Genomic DNA, 15,944 nt, shown 5'->3' on the forward strand with positions numbered 1-15,944 from the left:
GGCGTCGGTATAAAAAAAAAAAAAAAAGAAAAAAAAAAAAAAAAAAGCCCCCCTCCTTTGAGATTGTAGCCACTGGCCAGACCTCAGGTAGTTTGGGACCCAGTCCACCTTCTTTGTATGATCCCAAAACACAAGCCTATAATTTAAAGAGTATCAGGGTAGGTAATATCCCCAGGTGTCTAAGAGAAGCAAAAACAGACTTTCCCAGATGAGCATACCCTCAACCAGGCCTCAAGGAATTCCTAGAGACAGTTAACAAAAAACTCACAATAAAATATTATAAAACAGAAATCCAGCAAGCCATAGATAACAAAACTAGAACCACAGAGAGGTCAGCGTTTATAATTCATTATCAGAATTAAAATTTAAAAATAAGTCTGCTTGAAATGTTTTCAGATTTAAAAAGGGCATTGAAAACATGAGCGAGAGAATAGGAGACTAATAATTAGGCCAATTTGAAGAAGAACAAAATATTACTTTTAGAAATTAAAAAAAAAGAACCTTACTAAAATTAAGAATTCAAATGGATAGAAAGTTAAACGAAAGATTGATAGAACTGTGTACGCGATAGTGAGAGGGCCCGCGAACCGCGATGCAGAGTGGCCCCCGCTCGCTGCAACTAGAGAAGAAACGAAGACCCAACACAGCCATAAATAAATAAACAAATACATAAATAAATATTTAACTGTATAGAGTATGTGACCAGGAAGATATATCTGAGGAAATTATCCAAAGTATAGTCACAGGGAGGTAACATGTGGACATCGTAAGGGGGACTAAGAGCCTCAGAGGAGCAGGAAGAAGGCCCAACAGAGGTGTCTTCCTGTTTCCTACAAATGGAGCAGCCCACTGGCTACATCCCTAGCCGGAACTTATATACCCTGAGGAAACCAGAATTCAGAAAGAGTCATGTACCAAAATGTTCATTGCAGCTCTATTTACAATAGCCCGGAGATGGAAACAACCTAAGTGCCCGTCGTCGGATGAATGGATAAAGAAGATGTGGCACATATATACAATGGAATATTACTCAGCCATAAAAAGAAACGAAATTGAGCTATTTGTAATGAGGTGGATAGATCTAGAGTCTGTCATACAGAGTGAAGTAAGTCAGAAAGAGAAGGACAAATACCGTATGCTAACACATATATATGGAATTTAAGAAAAAAAAATGTTATGAAGAACCTAGGGGTAAAACAGGAATAAAGACAGAGACCTACTGGAGAACAGACTTGAGGATATGGGGAGGGGGAAGGGTGAGGTGTGTTAGGGCGAGAGAGAGACATGGACATATATATACTAACAAACGTAAGGTAGATAGCCAGTGGGAAGCAGCCGCATGGCACAGGGAAACCGGCTCGGTTCTTTGTGGCTGTCTGGAGGGGTGGGATAGGGAGGGTGGGAGGGAGGGAGACAAAGAGGGAAGAGATATGGGAACATATATATATGTATAACTGACTCACTCTGTTATAAAGCAGAAACTAACACACCATTGTAAAGCAATTATACCCCAATAAAGATGTTAAAAAAAAAATGGATTAGAGACAAACATAAGGACTGATACCCTAAAACTCCTAGAAGGAAACATAGAGAAGTGCCTTAACATTGGTCCTGACAATGACTGTTTTGGATATGACCCTAAAAGCATAAGCAACAAAGGTAAAAAATGAGTAAGTGGATCTACATCTACCTAAAAAGCTTTTGCACAGCAAAAGAAACAATCAACAAAATGTTAAGGGAGAATACAGAAAAAAGAGAATATGTTCTCAAAGCCCACTGCGCCACCAGGGAAGCCCGAATCTCACATTTTTGTTGAGAAACAATCTGATTGGGGAAGCTGTGTCACTGAGCAGAGGGCCGTGGAGGCGTCCCAGGTTACGAGCCGTGTTAGAGACCTTCCCAGAGGCAACAGGGGAGACCAGGCACTTCACAGTCAGAGGTCTACTCCAGGGGCTCTCGGTGTGCACTGCCCCCCTTTAGGGAGGCACGATGGGCTGCGGGAGCTTCACCCCGCAGGTGCTTTGTCTCTGTCTTAACATTCCCATCCACATCACACAGCCCCAGGCAGAGTTGGTTGGTGCTTTCTCCCATGAACCTTCACCCTTTTATAAGTGGGCAGCCCCATCCCTGCTCTGGGCTTCAAGCAGAGAGCCTGGCTCCAGTCCCCTGCTTTGTGTCATTGGAGTTCCCTTTATTTAGCCAAACTCCTTACCACCATTACCTGCTTCTAGACTCAAGGCCTTCAACCCACAAGCTTGGTAATTAACATTCTGGGTTCCTTTCATGGAGATACTCATCTTGGTTTTGCAACCGACGGGACTTTTTTGTTTTTCTTCCTTTACTTTGATCCACTGTGACTGAGGGGGATTTTGAAGGGTGAATGAATTTATTCTACATTCTCTCTTCAAAGAAATTTTTGAGCAGTTTTTACAGGAAATAATAGTGTCCTTATTTCTTATATCTGCAATAATGAGCATAAGTCATTTACTGTCTGACCTTGGGCAAGTTGCATAATCTCACTATGGTTCAGTTTCATCATCTGCAAGATAGAGATTTTAATAGAACCCACTAAGGACATTGTTGTGAAGATGAAATGAGGTTTTAAAAAAAAAATGCACAAAGCCTAAAGGCACTTAGAACACTGGGAAGCAGCAAGTACTCACTAAACATTAGCTGTTATTATTGGTACTGGGTAAAAATCGAGGTTACCTTATGTTTTCCAAATATACATTATTTTATTTTTAATCTTTATTCAACCCAGTGACATAGGTATTATCACGCTTAATTTGAGGTAAGAAAGTGAGGCACCCAAGGGTCAAATAGCAAAAATTGTACTGGTGAGATGAACCTTGGGTAAATCTAGATTGGCTGTTGGCTTTGTTACACAGAGAATGATTAATGTATGTTTCTTGGTCTAATATGGGTGATGACATAGAGAAGACTGAGATGTCGATCTGGGTGAGGCTGTAAGTTTTTGGCTCTGTTGATATTATCTATTATAATAGATGGCATGACAGCCAGAAGTGAAAAAAGTCTAAGGCATTATATAATGAATCATGTGTCATTTAATGTTCATTACACTTTAACTTCAGTTGCTCCCATGATCCCACGAATGAACTCTTCTCTCTACAGGCAATAAAATGTTTAGAGCAGTCAGTAATGTATCAAATGAAAAAGGTCAGTCTCAATGAAACCCTCTTCCATTTTTACAACATTCAGGTAAGGGTAGATAAACCCCTGGATTACGTAAGATAAACTCACTTTTATTTTTCAGTCAATAAATATCAAGTATCTGTCCAAGGCCCTGAGAAGGCAACATTGAGAAAATACACTTAGGTGGAAGACATGCTTTCTATCTTAGTAATTCCCATTAACGATCCACAAGGTATTCAGCTTCTCAGGTTTGAGATCTTAAAGTCAGCTCCGGCTTCTTTTGTCTCTCACTTTCAGTGTTTTATCCATTACCAGGAACTGTAAATTCTTACTTTATGATGTTTCTTTTGTGTCTCTTTCCTCACAAATTTTTTCCACCATTGCTCTAGTTCAGTCTTTATTTTTTTCATTTCCAGACTGATGTGCCTTCCCACATTCCCCCAACCATTCTATACATGAACACATTAATCTTCCTAAAACACCACTTTGACAATGTCATCCCTCCACACTAAACTTTCAGTGGTTTCTCGCTCTCAAGGTAAGTCTACATTCCTTGGTTTGGCATTCAAGCCTTCCATAATTTGGCCCCAGAAGATACTCTGCCATTTCCATTAGTACGTTACCGAGAATGGAGCCTTTGAACTGCTCTTTGGTGGAGAGTTTCCATGAACAAATGTTGTTTGCATGTTCTGCAATGATGAAACCTACTTAATCAACTTGTTTTAATCTAGCATCTCCCCATCTTTCTTTTCACATAACACATATCCATAAAGTCCTATGTTTAAGTAAACTTTTAAATTGCAGTATAACATAATACAGAAAAAGTAAAGAAAATCTAAGTAAACAATTTGATATATATTTACAAAGTGAACATATCTGTATATCTGCCGCCCAGACCGCCATTTTTTTTTTTTTTCTTTTTTTTTTTTTTGCGGTACGCGGGCCTCTCACTGTTGTGGCCTCTCCCGTTGCGGAGCACAGGCTCCGGACGTGCAGGCTCAGCGGCCATGGCTCACGGGCCCAGCCGCTCCGCGGCATGTGGGATCTTCCCGGACCGGGGCACGAACCCGTGTCCCCTGCATCGGCAGGCGGACTTCCAACCACTGCGCCACCAGGGAAGCCCCATATATATATTTTTGTTTGTTTATTATCAGTATCCCAGAAGTCTCCCTTATGTTCCACCCTAGTCATTGCCCCTTTCAAAGGTAACTACTCATCTTACTTTTATCACTGTACATGAATTTTGTCTATTTTGGTTTCTTTTTTGGCTTGTTTGCTTATTTTTATTGAAATATAATTGACATATAACATACACAAATATGTATGTGTGTGTATATATATATTTGATCTGAGTAACAGATATACAAGTGTGTTTACTTTGTAAATACATGTCAAGCTGTTTACTTAGATTTTCTGTACTTTTTCTATATGTGTGTTATACTTCCATTAAAAAGTTTACCTCAACTAAAGACTTTATAGATATGTGAAGTTTACTTCAGTGCACTCTCAACATCTAAACTTTCAGTCTGTTTTTCAGGGACAAATGTTACAACCTCTGTCCCACTTTGTAACTCTGCAGGTTAATTATATGTACCTACCTAATTATATACATTTTTTCCTCTGCTATGCTCATTTTTTTAGGGCTTGACTACCTCTGGGAACTTTACAACCAAATGAGTTATTTGGTCTCTTGTCTCCTATATAAAGAAAATTATATGAATCAAGGTGGTCCTGCTGCACATCTGGCCTCAACACCTCCACCATCCCCTGCTGCCCACCCCCTACCCCACCTTATGCTGTCTCTCTCTGTATTAATGCCACCTTCTCTTCTCTTCTCTGTACCTATAAAAACATTGACAACTGGTTTTTGGTATTTCTCTTCTTTCCAAGATGTCACTACTTTGGCAGAGTCTGTGTTTATTTAGATGACCAACCCATCACCCTAGCTTCTGTGCTACTTGATCTTCTCAACTTAACCTTCAGTGTAGGCAGAATTCTAAAGATCCCCTTCTCCCCCAGGGTCCAAGATTCCACTGGTATGTAACCAAACATTAGTCTGGGTACTGCTCTGAGGAATTCTGAAGTTGTAATTGAAGTCCCAAATGAGTTCACCCCAAAATATCTCGATTATAGTGAGATTATCTAGATGGGCCTGATGTAATCACACAAGCCCTTCAAAAGGAGGAAGGCGAAATCCAAGAGATCAGAAGTTTGAGAACCTGCTTTGAAGATGGAGGGGAGTCACATGAGAAGGAATGTGGGCAGCCTGAAGGAGCTGGTTGACTGACAGCAAGGAAACGAGGACCTCAGTCCTAAAACTGCAAGGAATTGGATTCTGCCAACAACCTGTCCTTGGAAGTAGATTCTTCAGATAAGAGTCTTCAGATAAGAGCCCGGCTGGCTCATACTTTGATTTGGCCCCATGATACCCTAAGCAGAGCCAAGCCTAGCCCACCTAGATTCCTGACCTCCAGAATTTTGAAATAATTAATGAGTATTGTTTTAAGATGCTAAACTGATGGCAGGTTCTCAGCACTAGAAGATAAATATACCTTCCTCCCGTTTCCAGAATTTTACTGTCGCGTTGAAACCATGGGACCTTGTCAAATCCTGGAGTGCCAATATTATATGCCAGCTTCCTATTCAGTGACTTCACCCTCCAGTTTCAGCTCTTCATCCTGCAAGTGACCCCGCTGTAGGCTCCCTTTCTACCTGTCTCTTCCTGGATTCACTTTCCTATGATGAATCACTTCACCCACTCAAACTCATGCTCCATTTTTCTATTGCCTTACCCACCCATCCTCGAATTAATTCAACCTTCTAACGCGCTCTGTCTTTACTTCTTTGTGACTGGGAAAGCCATGCCCATTTGTGGCTTTGATAGCACCACTTTTGTAGAGTCCAATCTTAGGGGTCCTTGGTGTTGCTCTGTAGTCTCTCTCTGGGTCCCTCGGAAGAAAAACTTTTCCTCTGCCAATAGGTCTAGTGGGGCTGGGGGAGGAATGAAAGTTAATTGACCACAAACCAATTAAAGGAGAAAAGATCAGGTTCTGGGGCTTATAGACCATTAATACGGGAAAGGAGGGTGGAGAGAAAGGGATTCTATGGGAAAACAAAGGACTTTTAGGAAAGACAAGTAGGCTTTTAGGGACAGAAAGAAGTATGACAGTTCGTGCTGTTATGCAATTTCTTATCCAGGTGTGCGTGGTTGGTCTTCTACCAGGCACTGAAGCTCCTCTGAGGGGATTTATAGCAGCTTCACTCTCTGAAGGCTCTGCTTTTAGTCAGATAAGGGTAGCTTCAAAAAACAAAAAAAAAGCTGCTTTCTGCAACAGCTGTATCTCATATGTCTTCAGTTTAAATAGTCCTCATAGGACCTCTGTGGGTCCCTACATGTGCATCTTCTTTGTTTCCTTAGGGCCGTGTGATAAGGAGAATAATGACCTGCCAAAGATGTCCATGTCCTAATACCCAGAATGTGAATGTGCTAGGTTACCGAATCAGATGACTTTAAAATAAGGAGATTACCCTGGTTTATCTGGTGGGTCTAATGTCATTATAAGCATCCTTAAAGGTAGAAGAGGGAGGTAGAAGGTGAGAGTCAGAGAAAGAGATGTGATGACAGAAGCAGGGTCCGAGAGATGCTGTGTTGTTGGCTGGAGGAGGGGGCCATAGCCCAGGAACTCAGGAAGCCTCTGAAACCTGGGAGAGTTTCCAGAAAGGAACCCAGAACTGCTAACAGCTTTCGTTTTAGCCCAGTAAAGCCCACGTTGGACTTCTGATCTACAGAAATGCCAGGTAATACGTTTTCGTTGCTTTGAAGCCCCCAGTTTTGTGGTAGTTTGTTACTGCCGCCACAGGAAATGAATACAGGCCTACTCCAGGATTCATCATTTTTTCAGATCCTGATCTTCTCATTCGCGCCCATACTCTCAGCAGATCCCCCAACTTCAGAGAGAAGGTGGAGTTGTAGGCCATACATTTCTTTCAATTTTCTCTCTTTTCCCTTCTTAAAACATTTATTACATGAGGACACCCCCTGACTCCCTTCCCCTTTGCCACAATTAAAAAAAGATATAGGGCTTCCCTGGTGGCACAGTGGTTGAGAGTCCGCCTGCCGATGCAGGGGACACGGGTTCGTGCCCCGGTCCAGGAAGATCCCACATGCCGTGGAGCGGCTGGGCCCGTGAGCCATGGCCGCTGAGACTGCGAGTCTGGAGCCTGTGCTCCGCAACGGGAGAGGCCACAGCAGTGAGAGGCCCGCGTACCACACACACACAAAAAAAGATATATATTTTTGGCTTTTCTAACACTAATTCGTCTGAATTCTAATTCCTTTCTGCTTTCTAAGTTACCTGATTATAGCAGTTAACCACCTTTTCTTCTTTATGGCTTGTCCTCTTGGCATGGACACATATTCTGGCCTGTAATTTAAACCAAACAAGAAATATTTTCTCTGAACCCCAAGATAGTCTTTAGGTATACTCCTTTCTCTCACCTTCCTTTTATAGTGAGACCTTTGGGAAGAGTTGTCTATACCCTGTTCCTGTTTTATCACTTACTCGTCAGTGCTCAAGCAACTACAGACTGAACAATCTCTCACAGAGTGAATCAAAGGCCCCTGGTAGCTGTAAGCAGAGCCATGGGGGGGTCATGGTGCATATGGCCTCTTGCACCGTTTTTTATTTGCTTCAACTTAAGTAGTAATGAAAATAAATATACTGGGATCCAGTACAAACATTATATACGTAACCCAAATGCCCCCAGGCCCATAATAAGCCCTGCCTGAAACCTGAACTTGCTAAGGGGGAATTGACCCTGAGTTCACCACTTGGAGTAAGCACTAAGGAATGGACTGGGTCCTTACCAGCTCCTTGCACTTGGTGGCCAGGCAGGCAGATAGACTGAGAGCTCAGGGCGGCTCGGAGAGCTTTGGAGGATATTAAGAATCCTGTGAGAAGGATGAAGAGAGCTTCTCATAGGTCCATATAAGAGCTTTGATAGTAGAGTGCCTGATTGATGGAGTTCTAGGCCCAGGAAGTTTGTTCCTTTAATGAGAAGACTTTTTGATTTTGCTTTGTTTGCCATTCAATATAATACATAAATCATATCCTTTATCAACGTTAAACAAATTTGTAACCGTCTGTTGCTGACATTCGGTCAAGCACTGATACCCCTGTTAGAACCATACAAGCAGACACCCCTCACTGGTGTGACGATTGGGAAGTATTATGCTTCCCCTCTCCCTGACCAGTCTCCAGTTATTTTTGGAGTTTTCAAAAGGGAGACTCAAATGACTTCATGAATGAGACTATCGGCTCCCTTTACCTGAAGGCATCTTTTTGGAATCATCTAGTTATGTCCATGCGCACTACCTACAAAAACACGTGGTGACACCTCAGCCCTTCCAGTGCCCATTGAAGATCTCCAATGTGTGCGTCAAGGGTGTGGGCTCCAGACGGCCCCAAAGCTTTCCAGCTGGGACTGTAAAGAAATCCTAACTTTGATAATTCTGTGGCTTGACTGCAAGGCATATAAAACGTGACAGTGACTTCAACCAGCTTGGAGATGGTCCAGCAGTTCCGTGATATCATCAGAGATCCAGGCTCTTTCTGTTTACTTATTATGCCATCTAAAAAATTAATAGAAAGAAATGGGGGGCTTCCCTGGTGGCGCAGTGGTTGAGAATCTGCCTATCAATGCAGGGGACACAGGTTCGAGCCCTGGTCTGGGAAGATCCCACATGCCACGGAGCACCTGGGCCCGTGAGCCACAACTACTGAGCCTGCGTGTCTGCAGCCTGTGCTCCGCAACAAGAGAGGTCTGCACACCGCAATGAAGAGTGGCCCCCGCTCGCTGCAACTAGAGAAAGCCCTCGCACAGAAACGAAGACCCAACACAGCCAAAAATAAAAATAAATAAATAAATTTTAAAAAAAGAGAAAAGAAAGAAAGAAATGGGGAAAAACTTTACATTGAAAATTTACAAATGAACCACAAACGATCATTAAAAAAGCTTATTCTAAGTCAACGTTATATAAATTAAAACACTGATATGCCATTTGTTACCTATCAAATAAAAAAAATTATTATTCTGTCCAGTATTTGTGAGAATTTAGGGCAACAAGCAATCTTTTAAATTGTTAGGAGACTGAATTTGGCACAAACTTTTTGTGGGAAATTTAGCTGTATGTCTTAAAATTTTTCAAATGAGCATAGCTTTTGCCTCAGCAATTCCCTGTCTGGAATTTACCTGAGTGTGCCATGACACAGCTACAGAGATGTTTTGTGAATAATAGGAAGATTGGTTAAATTAATTATGGTACATAACAAGAGGACTGAATACCACGTGCCCGCAGGGAACCATGTTTGCAATATAACAGTTTTACAAAATAATAACAGCTACTGCTATTGAGTGCTATCTAATGACTTTGCACACATTACACCATTTAATCTTTGTAACTACCCTGAGAGATCCTTTCCCCTGATTACCAATAACCACTTCAAGACTAAGTAACTAGTTCAAGTCTCCAGGGTTTGGGAAAGCCAGGATTCAGACACAGGCTATCTGACTCCAGAGATGATGGATGACGTTCATCCCTGTACTTTGTATATAAACCCAATTTTATTTTTCCAGAAAAAAATGTATGCAGAGAAAAAGACTAAAAGCAGATGGTATGTGGCTGATGGGTTACAGGGGATTTTCATTTTCTTACTTGATATGTAATAAGAGAGAAAAAATTTAGTTAAATGGAAAAGAAAAAGTGCCAGATTAGGAACACATTCAGGGACTTCCCTGATGGTCCACTGTTTTAAGACTCTGCAATCCCACTGCAGGGATTAAGGGTTGCATCCCGCATGCCGCGCAGTGTGGCAGAGAGGAAAAAACAAAAAACCAAAAAGAAAACCAGGCTCTATGAATACTGGGCAGTTACTCTATTCAGAGAGGTTGTGAGGTGGAGAGCAGGGAGAACAGAGGGCAATGGTCTGAGAAACTGAGTCACCCATTTAGCCTAACTTTTGACCTTGTGCAAAATGGCCTCCTTGGGACCAGGTGGCTCATATGTAAAATCAGGACGGTGTCTTCAGGTTCCTCCATCCCTAATACTGTTACCTAAAATGCCCAAACACTAAATGAGAAGACAGGGCATTTGAAAATAATTAGCCCGAAGTAAAATGCTAATTTATAAGTTAAAATGACTCTTTATAATGCAATACATTTATGAATGCTGGCTTTAATCTGAATTTCTCAAACAGTTTGATGGCAGTGATCAGCTTAAGAACGTATTGGGATGAGGTTAGGAACTCTCTTCCTGAATCTGCACACTTTCCAGCTTTTCTACACCATCGGTGTATTGAACAGAAGTACTGATATTTATTACAGGAGTGTGAGGGACACATTTAAACTGTTCATAGTACTATTTTCATTCAGCAAGTTTTGTTTCCTCCACCCCTAGATTCAGTTTCTGGTTTTATTGGCCCTGGGGCGCGCGCACCTGATTTCTCAGAAGCTCATTCATCAGAGACCGCCTGCTCTGGGGGTGGACAACGTGTGCGGCAGAAAAAAAAAAACCCGAAAAACAAAACTCGGTGTCAGCCTCCCCTGGTGCTTAGGAGCGTGGGACACCGGCAGTGGCCAAATCCATCCACGTCAGACCAGGTATTCATCGGCCCGAGTAGCGTCCTGGTGCTTCCAGGGCCAATCGCCCCAGTCCGTTTCGTGCGAGCACCGGAGGCCGGGAGCTGTGGCTTTGTCCCTGCGGGCTCCGGGATAGTCATCTCCGTCAGCAGGTCCCCGCGGGCAGGTGACGGTGTGGTCCAGCGCCAGGCTGGATGCGCTCACACAGCGCTCACCCGCGTTCCGCCCGAGCGCCGGGCCCTTATCAGCGGCTAGGCAGGCGGTGCCACGCCTCCCGCCGGCCTTCGAGCACCGACCCCAAGGGAGCCGGGGTGCGAGGGAGGGGCCCCGCCCTGCGCTCTTTCCGCTCGCCGCCCGCTTCCCCTTGACAGTGACCGTCATCCGGGGCCAGCGCCTTCCCAGGCCGGCCCGCGCCGCCGGTGAGTGCGGGGCTCGCGGGGAGCGCGCGGGCGCGGCGGCTGGGCTGCCCGCCGGGGCGTGGGCGTCGGTCGGAGAACGTTGCCGCTCCGGCGGGCGCGGCCTGGGTCCTGGGTCCTGGGTCCTGGGTCCTGTGCCGCTACGCGCAGGGTCCAGAGCGCGCGCGCCAGGCGCAAGAGGGAGCCAGACTGGGCGGACGTTGGAAGGAGGCCGCCTGGAAAGGGGCGCGTGGTGCGGGGCGCTTGCTCTCCTTGTTGAGTGGGAGCTGCTTCGGTCGGGTATGTTTGGAAGGTCCAGCTGACTCAGCTTAGCGTTTATGTAAATGATTGTTAGTGCTCTGCCTCTGAGCATCACAGCACCGGAGATTGAAGCCCTTGGTTAAATTAAACTGAACTACTGTTTAACTGAGCGAGTAAACTGAAAGCCGTTTGGGATGTGTGTGCCATGAAAGGTCCGTGGCTGCTGCGTGTATACATTTGGTAGAGAATAGAAAACTGTACAACTGAGATGACTAGGTTTTAATTAGTCCCTCCCAGCCAGTTTCATTTGAAAGTGAGTATGAAACAGACTGAAAATATAGACTCTTTTTTTTTTTTTTTTTAAACCAGAAAGCAGTGTCTTGGTGCAACCGATTCCGTATCTGGTAGTGTGTGTTAGCCGGTTGGTAAAACTCTTGCCGTTCCCCAAATGTATGAAGCTAGAGTTGATACTGGGTGGATTAAAACTTATTGAGTATGGAAATAGGAGATAAATGTGTTAATATTGGTGCTTTTAAAGGGATTAGCCAATATATTCTATGTCTTTTTCTCCCCAGGACATAAAATGTGTCCACAACTTTGGATGGTTTGCCAAAGAGTTATATTGAGCTGCCTTTTGTAATTTTTCTGTGGGTAGTTGACTTTTAATGATTAACATCAAAAAATTAACCAGCTTATTTCAATACTTATTAAAAAGTAATACTGGAGAAGTTAGAACAATACAGAGAAACATATGACCAAAAAATTAGATTGTAAATCTAGCCAACAGGTAAAAAAATACCTGTGATGTTGCCTCATTTTATTTTCTTGCCCAATAGTAGAAATATAAAAGCTCATTACACTTTCAGGAAAAAAAAAAAAAAGATTCATAGTAACAAATGTATACTGGTCATCTTTGTTCCAGACCCTGGGCATTCAGCAAGAGCTCCCATAGGAGACATTCTGTTGCATCAAAATGGTATGAAAATACACTGAACAGCCAAAATCAATTTCTGCATTATTTTTATTAAGCATTCAAAAACATTTGAGGCAAGCATAAGTGTTACAGATGGAAAGTAAAATGCACCAAGAGAAGAGTCACCATGGGGGAGCACATTAGAATGGATGTGGACAGCAAATTAAAGTTACGCCCTGGAAGCTAAAATAAAAAGGGACCGATCAGTCACACAATTCAGTGAGGATAAAGACAGGAAATATATGAGATCCTTAGAGAAGATTTTCCTGGCATCTGCTTCTGAGGCAAATGTCTTGTGTCACAGAAGGATGCAGAGGAGACTGAAGGATGGCGGTGGGAGAGTCTGGGTGCCCATCCCATAGTACATGCCAATAGTGTATTTTCTAGGACTGCTTGCTGTAGTCGTCATTTTCCTTACCGTAAGTGTTAGGAGAAACGCTTGTAGGTTGCTAAGCCCCTGTGGTCACAAATGCTGCAGTTTGATAGTTTGGGCTTATTTGGGAGTAAATCTAGATTTTATAGAGGGATAGATGGACCTCATGTCTTCAGATACTCTGTATTTCTCTCTCTAGCTTTTTTAAAAATTTAATTAATTAATTAATTTTTGGCTGTGTTGGGTCTTCGTCGCTGCACATGGGCTTTCTCTAGTTGCGGTGCACAGGCTTCTCGTTGCGGTGGCTTCTCTTGTTGCAGAGCACGGGCTCTAGGCACGTGGGCTTCAGTAGTTGTGGCTCGTGGACTTAGCTGCTCCACAGCACGTGGGATCTTCCCGGACCAGGATTCAAACCCGTGTCCCCTGCTTTGGCAGGCGGATTCTTAACCGCTGCTCTACGAGGGAAGCACCCTCTCTAGCGTTTCTGACAGCAGTTTGGCAGCAGTTGAAGTTTATATCAAGTGGGAAGTTTTATTCTCTGTTGCTTACTGGGGTTATAGGTTAGGGTTGAGATTTTTTAGTGAAAATTAAAGAACTTGAATGGCCATCCTCTCTATAGGATATAGGATATTATAGGTCTATAGGAAGCTAAAGTTTATCCTTTAAAAAATCAGTTCCCACTTCACTCCAGGATGTGAACCAAGAAACTGTGTAGCTGAATTGGGCCTCATAGTTTTGTGTTTTTTTCCCAGCAGCAGTTTTATGAGATCTAATTTATGAGAACGTATCATTGAGTTCACACCTATGTAAAGTGTACAGTCTGTGCAGTCATCACATTTTCATCATCCTCTCCCCTAAAAACCCATTAACACTCACTCCCCTTTCTCACCGCAGCCCCCTTGCCCCCTCTTGTTTTTTGGAAGCCGTTATTCTCCTTCACTAGGAGACTGTTAGAAAGTGGACATCTAATTTTTGAGCCACACAGTTAGCTTGTTTATAGAAATAAATAAAACATCCAGAGAATCGTAGCATTGAAAGTAGTGTTGTGTCATTTAAACTGGGGTTGGTGGGTGTGGGTAAAGCAGAAGTGCTGCCCTTATCTCAGTTTCAAGGAAGTAGTTTTGTTTTCGCCAAGAAGGGTGGAATGAAATCTTGGCAAGGTCAGAAACCCCGTTGAAAACGCTGCTCACTAGCTCAGTCCCTTTGGGCTTGTAACTGAAAAGACCAGTTACTCTTTTTTTAAAAAATTGTTTTAGAGAGTTTTTTTTTTTCTTTAATTTTATTTATTTGATGGCTGCGTTGGGTCTTCATTTCTGTGCGCGGGTTTTCTCTAGCTGCGGCGAGCAGGGCTACGGTGTGCGGGCTTCTTATGGCGGTGGCTCCTCTTGTTGCGGAGCACGGGCTCTAGGCACGTGGGATCAGTAGTTGTGGCTCGAGGGGTCTAGGGCGGAGGCTCAGTGGTTGTGGTGCATGGGCGACCAGGGCTCAAAACCCGTGTCCTCTGCATTGGAAGGAGGACTCTTAACCACTGTGCCACCAGGGAAGTCCAGACCTGTTACTCTTTAGAACAAGGTTTGGCTGGAAATTAGTGCTTAGGCCCAGGTAGCATTAGGTAGTTCTCTGTCATTTCACAGGCACTGAGTTTTTACCCAGAGGCATAAAAATGGAAGTCTCTAGAAAGCAGCAGGCCCTATGATCTCTCTCTGAAGACACTTGAGCTGAGTGTCTCACAAGGAAAGAGTCATGAAGACTGCCTGAGAGGTACCCACACGTCGGATGCTTTTGCACAGGAGGTCTGCCTCTTTTCCTGTTCTGCACAGCCCTACCCTGGCCGCACCCTGAGCCCACCCTGGGGGAAGGGCAAGAGGGATAGAAAAGTTAGAGGGACAGCAGGATCCTTAGAAAGGGAGAAGAAAGTATTTCATTTTACCCCTTTTCCTCCATCATCCCATATTAGTTTGGAATGCCTTAAGACAAGATTATCGGATCCTCAGAATTAATAAAAGCAGCCGTTAACTGTGGTGAGTGCTTGCGGCCTGCAGGTGGTTTATTACATTCATTCTCATTTTTTTGCTCACACCAAACCTTTCAGGGAGATATTGGAGTTTCATATTTATAGAGAAGGAGGCTGAGAATTCACAGGGTCATTTATAGCTGGGACAAAAAGACTGTGTTGAACTTTATTAAAGTTCACCAATCCTACCTTTCTTTTTTCTTTTAAAGTTAGCCTGGTCATTTGTTTCTATTTCTTTCCATGTTCACAGAGCAGCTCATTGTAAAGGCATGCAGGGAAATGAAAGAGCATGTGATCTGGTTGGAGTAGGGAGGCCCAGACCTAACTTAGGTCTAATCAACTGTGCCATTTCTTCATTTTCTACTTTTATGAAGTCTTGTCATCTCTCTGGGCCACAGTTTCTTCATGGGACCAGAGAATATATGAGTTTGAATGGGAGAGGTCTGATTTTCTTTGAGTCCCCAAGTGGAATATGGGTTAGTTGAAAGTGCCAGAATAGTTCTACAGACTGTCAGGTACGCTGAGAACACTTAGTATTCTTATCTGACCCATCAGTGAAGGGTTCTGCAAACCAGCCATGTACTTTGTTTTAGAAATCTTTCTGATCCACCTTTCTCCTGTTTCATAACACGGGCAGACTGTTATATGTCTTTGCAGGATATCTCATATGATAGTTTCCTCAAATAGAACACGTGTGCTTCAGAAACCATAAAGCCATGGGCTAACTGTAGTTAAAAACCTAATTTAAGTCGTACCTTAAATCTGATAGTACTGTTATTATCATACCAAACCGTTCACTGCTTCCATCTGGAATCTAAGCTATGAGTACAGTCTGTTTGACATGGGCAATGTGGATTTACGCCCAGTTATTACTAGCAGCCTAGGGCCAGGTGACTCATTCCAGTTGCTACAGTGTAGATCCATCCTTGCCACTTTTAGCTCTTTCCTGGAGCTACAAACCCCTCATTGTGTTCTGATTTCATCCTTAGATATACACCCTCCCTCTCCCCCAGTGAGATGTGTTCTATCTTGCTTCCTAGTGGAAGCAAGCGAATATTCAAGTGGTTTGAATTTTCCAACAAAAATCAAATTGCTGCTCTCGTCTCCCTCCATATGTTACGAGAAACAAGGGAAAGA

The 15,944-nt window shown here is 43.3% G+C and overlaps 1 protein-coding gene across 3 annotated transcripts in view; it reads left to right on the plus strand.

Annotated features, from left to right (window-relative positions):
• ABCG2 (ATP binding cassette subfamily G member 2 (JR blood group)) overlaps positions 1-15,944 on the plus strand; it is a 148,909-nt gene that overhangs the window by 62,097 nt on the left and 70,868 nt on the right. Inside the window, exon 1 of one of the 3 annotated variants that reach the window (XM_007450677.1) lies at positions 11,137-11,214. The exons of 1 other annotated variant lie outside the window; for it this stretch is intronic. The gene's annotated coding sequence lies outside the window, so the exon portion shown is untranslated. Of the gene's footprint in view, positions 1-11,136; positions 11,215-11,524; positions 11,621-15,944 lie in introns of those variants that run through there. One more of the 3 variants, XM_007450679.1, reaches the window with a different exon arrangement.

Source organism: Lipotes vexillifer, unplaced genomic scaffold, assembly GCF_000442215.2.
Source record: "Lipotes vexillifer unplaced genomic scaffold, Lipotes_vexillifer_v1.1 scaffold34, whole genome shotgun sequence".
In the NCBI taxonomy this organism is placed as follows: Eukaryota; Metazoa; Chordata; class Mammalia; order Artiodactyla; family Lipotidae; genus Lipotes; species Lipotes vexillifer.